Genomic DNA, 11,359 nt, shown 5'->3' with positions numbered 1-11,359 from the left:
GTTCCTGCAACCTACATTATAGGTATTACTATAAGGGTTATTCTGAGGCCTAGAATTATTATTCATATAATTGATTTGTTCGTTCTCTGTGCTAGGAGCGAAAGGTAAACATTTTGGGTTAGACATTCCTCCTCTATTCGTTTCGTAATGCATCACTGGATATACCTGCGTAGAAACATATAAATCATCAATTTTCTTATTTAATTGTTCTATCTGATTTAATAACATCGTGATTGCATCTAAGTTAAAAACACCAAGTGCTTTCATCGGTTTCATCCTCATGACTTGTCATTGATAATTATTTAGAGACATCTCCTCAATAAATTCATAAGCCATTTCAGGTGTTTTATTATTCAGGTTTCATTGGTTGCTGCTTCGATCAATTGCCTAGTTGAGGGATTCAAACCATCGTAGAAGGTTTGAACCTGTAGCCATAGAGATAACACATGGTGAGGGCACTGTCTCAATAAGTTCTTATACCTCTCCCATGCATCATATAAGGTCTTTAAGTCGATCTGAACGAAGGAAGAGATATCATTTCTCAACTTGGCTATCTTAGCCAGTGGAAAGTACTTCAGTAGGAATTTCTCGGTCATTTAATTCCATGTAGTGATAGAACCTCGTGGTAAAGAATTCAACCACTGTTTAGCTTTGTTCCTCAACGAGCAAGGCAATAACCGTAGGCGAATGGTATCGTTAGTAACGCCATTTATCTTGAAAGTATCACAGACTTTCAAAAAATTAGCCAAATGAGTATTTGGATCTTCGTCTTGCAAACGATCGAACTGAAAAAATTATTGTATCATCTGAATAGTGTTTTTCAAAATTATTTACAGCAATGGTGGGTCTCACAATACTTAGTTCAGCCCCAGTTAGAGTGGGCTTGGCATAATCGTACATAATACGAAAAACAGGATCTAGATTTGCAAGATTTGCAACAAATGTTGGAGGTAGCTGATTATTCTAATTATCACCCATCTCCTCAGTAATAATAATGTACGCTTGCTTGTCTATTATATTCTGTCGAATTTTCCTTACTTCTCTACGGTTTCTACGAGCTTTACTTTCAATTTTATTGTCAAATAACAATGGTATCGACATGTTTCTTCTTTTCATAAACTAAAAGAACTAGTTAGAAGGAAATTAAAGAAAAATTAGAATGTAAAAATTAAACTAAAAACAAAAATAAAATGCAATAAGATAAATGACTAAATTAATAAAAAATCAAGTGTTCCTAATATTTTAGTCCCTAACAACGGCGCACCTATCAAACAGTAGTATAGCTATGGTGAGTAGGGAATATCGTATCTACGAGGACTACAAGTACTAGTAATTACTGTTTTCTATTATTTAGCCGACAAATTGAAGTGATTGTGTTAAATCTAAAATTACTAAACTAATTTATCTAAGAACGCAACAGAGAATAAATCAAGGAAATAATCAAATAATAACCAATGAGATAGACAATACCCAGGAAAGAATCTACCTAAACTTCACCTATTATTGTGAATCTGAATTAAACGATTTATTCACTTGTGTCTTGATCCGTAGAAATCCTTAAATTATGTTAATATCTCTTTCGAGAGTAAGAACAACTCACTCTAAGTTGATTAATTGATATCTATTTATAATTAAAACCCCTATTGTCGCATTAACTCGATATATGGATTCTCATATTAGATTTGACTCTAATCCGGTAGATTTATGTCATCCTATTTCTAGGATTGCATGCAACTCCACTCAATTATGTTAGATCTACTCTTAAACAGAGGCTTTTCCTCCACTGAAATAAGTACATAAAACATGAACTAATATCCCAAAAATATTAATCTAACACATCTATACTCGGTTCGATCCAAGGAATCTGATATAGGAATATTACATTTGGTGCCAAAGTGATTTTAGCTAATCACTAATATATTTGAACATTTAAAAAAATTATATTTTTGTCCCTACTACTTGGAATACACCTGATCTTCCTAAGTACATGCCTTTCTATTCAAAATTTTGAAACATACCCTCTTGGCACTTGGAGATATGATGAGATGGATGCTCAGAACCTCAATTACAACTCTTCAAGATTACTTTACCTAATCTGCGCACGGTAAACAAAATCGTATGCTGAGTAAAACTCAGTGGTATTTCTATAATTCGAATATTTAAAGGCATGATAATATAATAAGCACAATTAAATTATAATGACATATTAATATCTAGTATCATGACTATCATTTTTTTATTAAACAATATGCTATTTGAAAAATTTCTATATAAATGGTTATTCACATATCAAACCATATATATTCGTACAACGGCATTAGTCATACAATACTCAATTCATGAATACATCATTATATACCATACTCAATTTTTATCATTTGCTATATAATAGCTTCCCATAATTTGTTCACATATCATTTAAACAATGACACTATCCACTCCATATTCAGTTCATGAGTATTTAACTCATGTATTCCATGTATTTATAACGTATTTCACATTCTATTTTCAATTCACTATATCAATTTCATTTCTCGTACCATGCCATTTAAATATCAATTATAAAACTTTATTATATGTTTACCCCTATTAACATGACTCGGACTCGGACGGATACATGGACCCAACCAAAACACACCGGTTTGGTACCCAGTGCCTCATCAGATAATTCGAAGTAATAATTTGACACCCAGTGTCTCATCGGCTAAACCGAAGTAAATTGACACCCAGTGCCTCATGAAATTAATTCGAAGTCATAAATTGACACCCACTGTCTCATCGACTCAAAGTCGAATAAATCCCTGAACACTTCCAATCTTATGGCATGCCATCTATATCCGACTCAGCCTGATACAGTTAATAGGGTTCCAATTCACTTTTCAAATACAACCAATATTCATTTCAATTCAAATAATCAATATATTCAATATATATATACACCAATTCAACCAATATAAATTCAATAAATTCATCACATATTAAATCAATCTATTTCAGTTGCAAAACACTAATTCTCACATCAACACTTACCATATACATTAAATTAAAAATACAACAATTAATAAGTAGTTTCGAATTATAGAAATACAAACCAAAAATTTCGAGCTATTCGACGTCGACTTTATCTTTTCCCTTTTTAGTCGATGATTCCTGTACGACGTTAGCTACGGAATTAAAACAATTAAAATTCATCAGTACAACACAATTCAATTTCATTATTAATATTTCAATTTTTACTCAAATATTACCTAAATTTCAATTTAGTCCCTAAATCGAGACTAACTTTTATTCTTCACATTTAGTTCTTTATCTTCATGCAAATTCCACTTTAGACTAAATTTAAATCCCTATTTTCCTATAAATCCCTAAATTTTGAAATATTCACAATTTAGTCCCTATTACTCAAAACTTATAATTTACCCCACAATTTAATCATTTTCTCAATTCTAGCTTAAAAATCTATCAATTTAATCCTTAATACTCAAATTATTCAACATACACAACATTTAAAAATCCAATAATTTTTTAAATTTCAGCATAGGTTAAGTAGTATTTAGTACTAGGATTTCAAAAACATAAAATTACAAGAAAATGGACTAAATTGACTAACCAATTAAGCTTTGAACCCTTAAAACCCTAACTTTTCTCCTTCTTTCTTTCTCTTTTTCTTTCTTTCTTTTCCCCTCTGTTTCGTTCTATTCTCTGTTTCTTTTTCAATTCCCTTTTCTTTTCTTTAATTTGTTTTGTTTTAATTATAATAATATAATAATATATATTTACTTAATTAATAAGAAATACATATTTTATTATTAAATACATAAGTTTATTATTAGTACACATGTATTTACCAAGACCATCCACTTGTCAATTTATGGCTTAATTGCTTATTTTGTCCCTTCACTTTTCCTCTAATCTATAATTCAACTTTCTCCCTATATGCAATCTAGTCCTTACACCTAATTACTCTTAATTTAAACAAATCACCTAATAAAAACCTAATTAACCACACAATTAATTTCGTAAATATTTTTAATAAATATTTAAGAATCCGTTTTACGAAAATAAAGACCCGAAAGTACACTTTTCAATACCCGTGACTATTGGGTTGTTACAATTAAAACAAGAAATAAGCATACATATTTGAGAGTAATAATCAAGTATTTATCATGTAAATCAAAAATCAAATAGTAAGATTCATCATAGGTTTCATCTTCCCTAGGTATCTAGGGATTTTAGTTCATAATCCTGAATGAAAACATCCTAAACTCAGAATAACCACAAGACATAAGAAACTCAATAAAACTTCGAAAGAATTTAAAAGGAGATCTTTGATCTTGATGGAGATCCACTTTCTAGTTGATTTCGATGGTGTTCTTCGAGTGTTTTCTTCAATCCTCTTTGATTGCCCCCTTCCCTATTCTTCTAATTGGTATTTATAGTCTTTAGAATGCACCGAAAGCCTAAAAATTTGGTTTTTTCGCATATTTGGGAAACATAGTGTGAAATCAATATGGGTTGGTACATGGGTGTATGGCCATTCCATGTTGCTCACACAGGTGTGTGCACAGCTCGTGTGGATCCTAAAAGCAACTCTTTTTGTTCGATTTTGGCTCGTTTTTTACTCCTTTCACTACAAAATGCTCTCATAAGTATAGAAACATGAATTTAAAGGATTAGGAGCATTAAATTCACTAAATTGCATAATTAATCATCCAAAAATGCATTAAGAATGAGATTAAAATATGTTACTTTTATAACTTATCAATAAAGTAAACGAGTTATTACATTCACATAGGGATAAACTGACGGAGAGAAATGATGCTCTCAAGGCCATGGTGATGGTTTTGAATTAGGAAACAATGGCCACGACAAATGCTTTGATCATAAGAATAGATGAGCTCGAAGGAGAGCTTGCCTTGTGTAGGCAACTGTAGGGAATGGAGTGGCGAGTGTAACACTCAATTGCTAGGATGCCCTAAAGCCGAATGTGTTTGTAGGGAAAAGGTCTGCATGCGATGTGGACAATTTCTTGTGGGGGATGGAAAACTACTTCCATGCCAAAGGAATTATGGACGATGTGATTAAGGTAAATATTGCTTTAATGTTTCGTACTGATATTGCATTTTTATGGTGGCGAGGTAATGGTGGCGAGGTAAGTCCACAGATAAAAGGCAAAGTGAGATTGGGATGTGGCAAGAGTTCCAATGTGAGTTGAAGGGATAGTTTTACCCAGAATTTATGAGGAATAAGCTCGAGCAAAGTTGTGATGGCTAACGTGACAAGGCATAGTGAGGGAGTATGTTCGAAAATTCAAACTCATACTCTAAGTTTTAGATGTGACCAAGAAAGAGGCATTACTTGTTTTCATGAATGGATTAAAGTTGTGGGTCAGACACGAAATGGAACAAGGAGGTGTCTAAGAGCTATCAAAAGCCATTACAGTAGCAAAGTCTGTAATCAAGTTTGGTCTAAGGAAAGGCAAGCTTAAGTAATCCAAGTCCAAGGAAATGGGTGTAAGTGAAGGGAATCACAAGGAAGATGATAATGGTGGTAGCAACGACAACGATGGTGGTAATAGGAAACCACGAGTTGGGAAGAAGAAACCCAACAAAAATAGGGGCAAGTTGAAATGTTTTCTTTGCGATGATCCGTATATGTTGAAGAAATGTTTGAAGAAATCTATGATTTATAAGAAGGTGAAGTCAAAAGGTAAGGCCTTGAGACTTGGTTTGAGCACAAGGGCTGTCGAAGTCGAGGAGGCCGAAAGTGAGAAGAATCTAGTGGAGTGCTTCTTGTATCACGGTCTGCATAGGTTGTAGAAATGTCCGAAAAAGTCATTGAAAGGGATAATGGAGCAAACTGTGAGCCCGAGAAGCTTGGTTCAAGCAAGAGAAAATTTAAAGCCAAGAGAGCAAAGAGGAGGAAAAAGAAGCTAGTAAAGTGCTTCTTGTGCCATGGTCCGTATGAGTTGCAAAATTGTCCAAAGCAAGTCGTGGTCAAAGAAAAGTCAACATCGAAGCTTGTTGAGTCATTGAAGTGACTTCCACCCAAGGAAGAAGTGAGTTTGTCATTGAACTTAAGGGAAAAATTTGCAATGAAAACAGCAAAGCTGGGACTAATAAGGCTCAATTCAAGTAAAGCGATGGAGTTGGTCGAGTCGTCGGTGAGGCTTCCACCCATGGAAGAGGTGAGTTTGGCATTGAACTTAGAGGAAGAAGTAGTGATGAAAAATTTGAAGCTAGGGTCAACAAGGCTCATTTCTGTTGACACGTCGGAGGAGCTACCACCTATGGGAGAGGTGGGTTGTGCATCAAACTTCGAGAAAGTGATGGTGCAAGTTGGATAGTTTACCCGAGTAAATGCTGCGATAAGGGTACATTCTGAACACTTTGATAGTGTTTTACATTCTAACTTGTTGGCTTGGCAAGAACGTAAGAGCCCTTTCAAACTTCTTAAGTAAGGAGGCTGAGAGACTATGGGCAATTCGAAACCAAGTGGTATGAATCAAGAGGATTCTATTCAAAACGAGTTAGAATGTGGGTAAGAGAGAAAGGTAACTTCTTGTCATCGAAATGCACAAGCGAGTGGGAGGGTTTGAGTTAAGAGGCGATGAAAGTCGAGGTAAAAGTTTTGAAAAAAGGAAAGAGCTAAGGCATAGAGACAAGATCAAGACGAATCAAGTTAGTGCCATTCTAAAGGCGCAACGAAGGTGTTACGAAAATTGTTGGGGGAGAATGTCATGGGCTGCAATTTAAAGCTCGTGACCATCACACCAAATATATCTCATAGAGGTCTATCATTTAGATGCGGATCATTTGGCCCACGAGAACTGGTCCGATTCAATGAGCTATTGTAGAAGCCTGTCAAATTAAAGCTTGGGTGGCCCATTATGCTGATTTGGAAAGATAAGCTACCTTGGTAAATAGGGAAACTAAACTTACAAGATTGAGGGGAATCATATTTTATAAGATTAGATTGGATTTAATTATGTAAATTGATCATGTAATCTTGTAAACCTCTAGATTTAAGGGATAGGCTAATATCACTCGTCGATGTAACTTCATCTAGATTGTCGATTTTAGGGGAGCTCAACTATAAATAGAGAGCCTCCCCCTCACTTATAACTCACTTCATTCTTTCATTGTTTCTTGTATTCTTTGAGAAAAAATAATACAGTTGAGAGCATTTACTCAAACACCTCTCGTGCATAGTTTTCTGTGGTTTTTTGTTTTCTTTAGCTTTCTTTTGGCATAATTGCTTTCGCTATATAAATTGATGCCTTGGAGGAACTCTAATTGAATCTTCAATTGTGGTGGTTAGGTTGACTTAAGCGTGTTTACATAGAAAGGATCGCTTAAGGCTGCATGGAACACGAGACGAATGCTTTAGCCCTGTGACATATGCACGAGCCCGTAAGTGAATTATGAGTTTTACGTTATTACGAGCTTTGATTAGTATACAATTATATTATTGTGAATTGGTAAGTGCAAGCTCAACAGTAATTCTAGCCAGTTATATTGTGAAATAAAATGTGATTAAGTAGATATGCTGGCAACGTGAACACTTGAAACCGCTTGATATCATTGGCATGCCGTAGGATTGTAAGTACTCACCCTTTTTATTATGTGTTGGGCATTGCGGCCCGGAGATAGTGTTAGAGAGATAAGGGAATGTCAAGCATAGCTCCATTCACCATAGATAGTGTGGTGTGTTTAGAGAGTGTGAGCATACGTGCTACACTTACATGGAGATAGCGTATGACTTTATGAGTCATGTGGTGTGTTTTGGATATCCATTTATCCAATGAGCATATAATTTGGCTATGTTTCATATTCACGAATTTCCAATATATCACTGTGTTCAGTATGAAAATTGTGTTAAATGTTTATTGTTAAAATATGTTTAAATCCTAACATGTTTGGTGTGTGTATATATATTTGTGTTGTATGCATGTGTACTCACTAAGCTTTCCCAAGCTCACACCCTTACTTTACCTTATAGATAAATAGCTCCCGGGTTAGCGAGGAGGGTTGCAAAATCGGTGATCCATCGTAAGGTAATTTTATTTAGAGTATGTGTGTTGAGCTTTTAAACTCCAAAGTGAAGGCAATATGGGTCGTTCCAAGGGTTTAGTACTCGAATTAGATTTAGACTTTTTAAATAAACTTTTCAGCGGGTTGTCAATAGACATTACAAACTATTTGTTTTTTTGGATTTTTGAATGTTATAATTGCTTGCTTTCTTGTTTGCTTGGATGGATTTTATTACTTGATTAATCTGATGATAATTAAATAAACTGACAAATTTTTGCAGCTAAGGGAGACCACTATAAACTCGATTTTATATAGGATGTTTCTAGCCATTTTACCACCGTTTGACTTAATTATTATATTAATTTTGAGTAATTTTTAATAAATTAAGTGGATTTTGCTTAAATGTTAATATTGGACCTGAATTTATTAAGTATACGAAATTATACTTTATTACATGATTTTTATGCATAATTTATATTATTTTCATGTTAATTATTAATAATATTTCCACTATGCAATGAGACCATAGAAGATGATATTAATATAAATGTTGCATGGACATGCATACATCCAATCTGTTTGGATGGCAAGAACATACAAAACTAGGTCATAAGGATTTTAATTTGACCTAGTAAAAGTATTGCTACATGATGGACATGTATAATTCATTATTGGACTAAGAGATCGTCTAACAAGGATGAGTCAAACCCAATTTTGGGACAAGCATATGGCTGCCCAAAAGTCAACTTTGGGATATTTTATTAGAGGTCCCTGTAGTTGGAAAAATACCAGAAATTGACACGCCAACTGTATCTTTGAAACCGTCCACCTCATGGCTAATAATAGTAAGGATTTAAATTCAAAATGAGCAACCGAACTACCTATTTCTCCACAAACTGTGGCCGGCCAAGAATGAGAAAAAAGGAAGGATTTTCATACTCTATTTTTAGTAAAATTTACCCTTACCTTCACCTATAAGTACCACACACCTTTCACCTTTCAAAGCATCCCTAACATCCCTTAATCCCTCATCACTCATCCATCATTCTCTCTTTATAACATCATTTCGTTCTCTCTTGTTCTTTTCATTTCCACTCCATTCCATTTCCCCTTTCATTTTAGCCAACAAAACCCTTGTTAAGATCATCTCTTGGTCGGCCACTTTGAGAAACCCTTAGCAAAGGAGCAACGAGCGGATCAAAGGAACACCTCAGTCAGAAAGATCTGAAAGGCTGCTAAATTTAATTAGAGTTTACACTTTCCTCTTTGTTTAATTTAAACATGTTTGCTAAGTGTTTATTGATCTTGCAATCAACAATGATAGCTTAATTTTGTTTAGCTAGGATGATTATGTTAATATAATAATATTTGTTTGATTCATGTTGAATGTGTTTGTGCCTCAGTCGATCATGTTTTCAATTTATTTCATTCATACATGATTGGATGCATTCAAATTAGCTGAGTGATCCTAATCGGACAATAGTTAGTAGACACAGAAGTGAAAAGTGTAATGCTAAATTTAGATCATTAAACCCGACTAAATTAGAGGTTCATAATATCTTTAGTTAGCTCTATTATCTTGCATAGTTTTTAGATTTATGTGATTAAACTGTTTCAAACGTAATTTCCCTGTTTCCTCTCCTAAATACTAAGAAAACCTTAGTTTAATATGATCAGTAAAATGCTTTTTTCACTAACTAAAAGATTCGAAAAGACATAATTTAGTTTCAAAACTCATGAAAGATCGAGTTGGCATGGAATGTTTTCCGAACACTATTAAGTATGATGAAAATGAATTAAATTGATTAATATGATTGTCCTAACCTATTCATGTTATTGATTGTTGAAATTGTGTTTTTGTTGCTAAAATTCATTCATACATTTAGATCATTTGCATTTATATTTAATTGCATAAGGATCATCTTGCATCTAGATAATTTAATTTAATCATCCACCACCCAAAATATTGTATTTTTACCACCAAATTGTTAACTTATAATTTTATAAATATTCGACTAACCTACACAGTCCATGTAAAGATGATAACTCATTTTACTTGTGTATTACTTGAATAACTGTGTACACTTGCACAAAATCTCATTATAAGTTTTTGGCATCGTTGCTAAGGACTATTGCTTTAATCATGTTTTTTTATGAAATTATTATTTACATTTTGGTTTTTATTTTATTTTTATTTAATTTATAAATTTACTAATTAATTCTTTAACTTTTTTCCTTTATTATTCCTATTTTATTCTTTATTCTTTATTTTTTTTGTTATATTTTTTAGGTCTTCATAAGTATAGATCGAATCATCGATTTACTCCTATACACCCTAAAATCAAGCTGGCATTTAGACAAAGAAGACGAGAAAGATTAGCCCAAAGACAAGCCACAGAAATGGACCTTGAGAATCAAAATGATGCTCAAGGGAATAGAGCCGCTAATGCTCAAAATCCAATCCTTATTGTTGATGATAGGGATCGACCCATAAGACAGTATGCCATGCCATTTCTTAAAAACTAAATCTGGGAATTAAGAGACCGGAGATCGAGGCACCGCAGTTTGAATTGAAGCTTATGATGTGTCAGATGTTTCAAACAATAGGCCAATTCAGTGAAATGGCCACAGTAGATCCACATATTAACCTTCGATTGTTTCTGTAGGTGAGCGATTCCTTCAAGATAGTTGGTGTAACTGAAGAAGAACTAAGGTTGAAGTTGTTTCCATACTCTTTGTGAGATCGAGCATGAGTATGGCTTAATTAGTTTCCATCCAACTCAATTTCTACTTGGCAAGAATTAGCTTAATGCTTTCTTGTAAAGTATTTCCCACCTAGAAAAAACGCTAAGTTGTGGAATGAGATCACCACTTTTTAACAATTGAATGACGATTCCTTATACGAGGCATGGGAAAGATTCAATGAGTTACTACGTAGATGCCTTCATCACGGGATTCCACATTATATCCAGTTGGAGACATTCTATAATGGTCTCAACGCACAAACAAGGTTGGTGGTAGATGCTTTTGCAAATGGTACTCTCTTATCGAAGACTTATAATAAGGATTATGAAATCATTGAGAGAATAGCCAATAAAAACTATTAGTGGCCAACAAATCAAGCAGGTTCAAGAAGACAAGTAGTCGGAATGTATGAAGTAGACCCCCTTACTTCACTCTCAGCTCAGGTATCGTCTATTTCTTCAATTTTGAAATAGTTTATTGCTAATGGTTTAAATCATGTTGCAACTCAACCACCAATCCACTGCCAAGGAGGTGGACTGGACAACATTTACATGCAGCATATATCAAATTAACCTCTTGGT

The 11,359-nt window shown here is 33.8% G+C and overlaps 2 non-coding genes across 2 annotated transcripts; one reads left to right on the top strand and one right to left on the bottom strand.

Moving 5' to 3' along the window:
* The first annotated feature begins 441 nt into the window (after positions 1–441).
* LOC121220440 (small nucleolar RNA R71) lies at positions 442–548 on the top strand. Its single transcript, XR_005917642.1, has one exon. It is a non-coding gene; the product is annotated as a small nucleolar RNA R71 (small nucleolar RNA).
* Positions 549–10,882: 10,334 nt separating this feature from the next.
* On the bottom strand, positions 10,883–10,989 carry LOC121220483 (small nucleolar RNA R71). Its single transcript, XR_005917684.1, has one exon. It is a non-coding gene; the product is annotated as a small nucleolar RNA R71 (small nucleolar RNA).
* Between the last annotated feature and the right edge of the window lie 370 nt (positions 10,990–11,359).

This window comes from Gossypium hirsutum, chromosome D08 (assembly GCF_007990345.1).
Source record: "Gossypium hirsutum isolate 1008001.06 chromosome D08, Gossypium_hirsutum_v2.1, whole genome shotgun sequence".
Classification (NCBI taxonomy): Eukaryota; Viridiplantae; Streptophyta; class Magnoliopsida; order Malvales; family Malvaceae; genus Gossypium; species Gossypium hirsutum.
Note: the sequence above shows the minus strand (reverse complement) of the source record. Positions and strands in the feature narration are given on the sequence as shown.